The sequence below is a fragment of the Corapipo altera genome, unplaced genomic scaffold, assembly GCF_003945725.1.
Source record: "Corapipo altera isolate COAL_440 unplaced genomic scaffold, ASM394572v1 96, whole genome shotgun sequence".
NCBI lineage: Eukaryota > Metazoa > Chordata > Aves > Passeriformes > Pipridae > Corapipo > Corapipo altera.
This window is the reverse complement of record NW_020884962.1, coordinates 333,710-337,160: the sequence shown is the minus strand read 5'-3', so window position 1 is coordinate 337,160 and position 3,451 is coordinate 333,710.

The window sequence follows — 3,451 nt, the reverse complement described above, 5'->3', positions numbered from 1 at the left end:
TCTTGGCTGAGCGGAGCCAGGATGCAGTGAAGGAATATAAACACCATCCTTCAGCGGGGCTGGCAGCCTGCACTCTGCAACACCGAGTTTTCCCTGCACTTTGGGAAAAGGAGGAGGCAGCCGAGGGGTGAACCTGCATCCCGGGAATGGGAACGTGGCTGGAAAAGGAGATAAACCCCACACTGCAGGGTGTGTTTGTACCCCTGGGTTTGGCTGGAAAAGGAAAAAGTGGCACAAAACAATCAGCTGGAGGATGGGAACAGCAGCAGGGCAGCGGGAGCAGCTCCAGGTTTGCAGAGGATCAGCAGCTCAGTCCGGACTTTGAGGAAAAAAAGCACCCAAATCTAATAATAACAATAATAATAATAATAACGGGCCTCTCAAGGGCTTGGGTGCTTTCCAGGTCTCGCTGCCATAAAACTAAAATTAGTTTTGTTGCAGAAGCCTGCAGTAAAAAAAAAAAAAAAAACAGCAAAAAAAGAAAGGGAACAGGAGCAATAAAGGCAGGGAAGGTGTTGTGGAAGCAGAGCAGGACCTGGCACCTCGGAGGAGGATTTGGAGCAGGAGCTGCCTCTGCTCGCAGGACCCTGTGCCCAAGGGAGTGCTGGAGTGTTTGCACCCTGGTTTGGGACATTTTGGGGCAGATTTTAGGGATTTAGGGAGCCTTGCTTGGCAGGCACCCGGCCAAGGGCCCCTCCTCTTGCCAGGATGGTGGTGGGAGCAGCAGGAAGATGAGGGGACACGGGAGCAGGTGGAGAAGGCTCAGGGTGGGACATCTCCCAGCTGTCAACCCCCCCCCCAGGTGCCCCATTCCCAGTAGAAATCCAGCTTGGAACCCCCAAAAGTTGGGAAGAAAACCTGACTCAATTCAACAGTGTGTTAAACCAACAGGAATCGCTCCAATCCATCATTTTTTGCTGGATTTTCCCCTGCTGGCACCAGAGGGGACGTCCCCCCCTCTGCCACACGCTGCTCCTGATGCTCTTTTTTTGGGAGCACAAAAAAAAGTCCCTGATGGGGTCTTGGGGTGAGCTGGGGCACCTTGGTGTGGCCAAAAGGATGGATTCTGCTTCCGTGCCTTCCTCGGGGCTCCTCCGGCTCCGCCGGTGCCATCCCACGTCACTGCTCGGCCCTGGAAATGTGGTTCCAATAGGTTTTTCCCTAATGCTTTCCATTTCTCCAGCCCTCTCTGCTGTAATAGGAGCTGGAGCTGTCCAGAAGAATTTCTACAATGCAGAAAGGGGGAAAAAAAAAAAAAAAAAGGAAAATTCCCTCCTCAAAGCTGCAGCAGGATCTCATCCGGCTCCTTCCTCCTCCTCCCACATGTTTGTTCATATTAATATTAATATTAATAATAATAACAACCCGTGTGCAACATCTGTCAGGGAGGATTTGGGGGTTGGCTTTTGCCTCTCTGGAGCTGCAGCTTTGCCGTTCCCAGCCCGGGAGAGGAGGGGTTGGGAAAGGGGGAGGTTTGGAAACACGAGGAGATGTTTAAAATCGTGTGAGAGAGGCGAGGATGAGTGTGGGGTTCTCCCAGCTCCAGGATCCCGCTGGGGAGGAGTTGTTTTCCCAGTTTATCCAGGAGAATTGTGTTTTGGTGGTGTTTAAAGCTGTGGTTTTCTTCCCGTTGGAAAGAGGGAATGGGGTTGGGAAGAGGGAATGGGGTTGGGAAGAGGGGATGGGGCTGCCACGTGTTTCCCTCCTGGGCTCGGAGGGGAGGGGGGAGAAAAAGAAAAGGGGGGGAAAGGGAAATAAAAGGAAAAGAAGGATTAAAAGGGGGGAAGAGGAAAGGGAAAAAGGAAATAAAGTGAAAAGAAGGAAAGGGGGGAAGAAAAAAGGGTGAAAAGGGAAAAGGAAGAGGGAAAAGGGAAAAGGAAGAGGGAAAATAGGAAATTAAAGGAAGGAAAGAGGGAAAGAAAAATGGGGTAAAGGGGGAAAGGGAAAAAGGAAAGAAGGGAAAAAGAGGGGGGGGAAGAGGGAAAAGGGAAAAAAGGAAATGGAATGAAAAGAAGAAAAAGGGAGAAGAAAAATAGGGAAAAGGAAAAAGAAAAAAAAAGAAAAAAGGGGAAATGCAAAAAATGAAAAGGAAAAATGGCAGGAAAGGTAAAAAGGGGGAAAAGAGAAAAAAGGGAAAAGGGGGGGGAGAAAAAAGGGGAGAGAGGAAAAAGAGGAAAATAAAAAAGGGTTAAGAAAAAGGGAAAATGAAAAAAGGGGGGAAGGGAGAAAGGAGGAAAGGAAAAAGGGGGAAGGAAAAAGGAAAAAAGGGTTAAGAGAAAAAAGGAAATGAAAAGAAGGGGGAAAGGAGGAAGAAGGAAAAAGGGGGAAATGCAAAAAAGGGGAAAAGGATGAAAGGGAAAAAAAGAAAAAAGGGGAAAATAAAAAAGGGAGAGAAAGAAAAAGGGGGAAATGCAAAAAAGGGAAAAAGGATGAAAGGGAAAAAAAGAAAAAAGGGGGAAAGATAATAAAGAGTGAGAAAGAAAAAGGGAGAAAGGAAAAGGGGGGAAAGGAAAAAGGGGGGAAAGGAAAAGGGGGAGAAAGAAAAAAGGGAGAGAAAGAAAAAGAGAGAAAGAAAAGGGGGGAAAGGAAAAAGGGGGAGAAAGGAAAAAAAAGGTAAAGAGAAAAAAGGAAAGAAGGGAAAAGAGGGGAAGAAGAAAAAAGGGGAAAATGAAAAAAAAAAGGATAAAAGGGAAAAAAGAAAAAGAAGGAAAAGGGGGGAAAAAGAAGGAATAAAAAGGTAGAAAGTGGGGAAAGACAAGCAGGGGCCTTGTTCCCGTGCTGGGAGCAGAACTCCCTCAGCCCGGCCCGGATTATCCCGTTTTCCTGCCGGAATTGTCGGGCCCCGGGCCCGGCTGCAGAAGTGGATGCAATGCATCTGTATTTTGGATACTCTATTTATTGGAAGTAACTTATGTTATTTATTTGGGCCCCTCCCGCGCCCTTTTGTACGTTATTTATTGACCCCGCGGGGCCGAGGGCAGGGGACTTTTGTTGCGTTTGTACCATTTATTCCGAATTTTGGGGGGTGGGGGGAGGGAAATAATAAATAATAATAATAATAAAAAAAAGCTGTTTGATATTATTTTTGTTAAACAAAGCCGAACTCGGGTGTGAGCTGTTCCAAGTGGAAATAAAAGGAGGATTCTGTGGATTTCTCGCTGGGAATTGTCGTTCGTGGGGGTTGAGGGAGGTTCAGCCCCGCCTCCCTCTCCTGGGATGGGGATGGGCAAGGAAAAGGGGAATTTGGGGAATCTGGGGAATTTTGGGGAAAGGAGCTTCCAGTTGGGTTGGGTCAAAGGTGAGACAATTCCGGGAAAATTATGTGGAAGGGAAAGGGGAAGGGGAAGAAAGAAAAATAAAAAGTGAAAGGAAAAGAAGAGGAGAAAAAAGAAAAAGAAAAAAGAAAAAGAAAAAGAAAAAGAAAAAGAAAAAGAAAAAGAAAAAGAAAAAG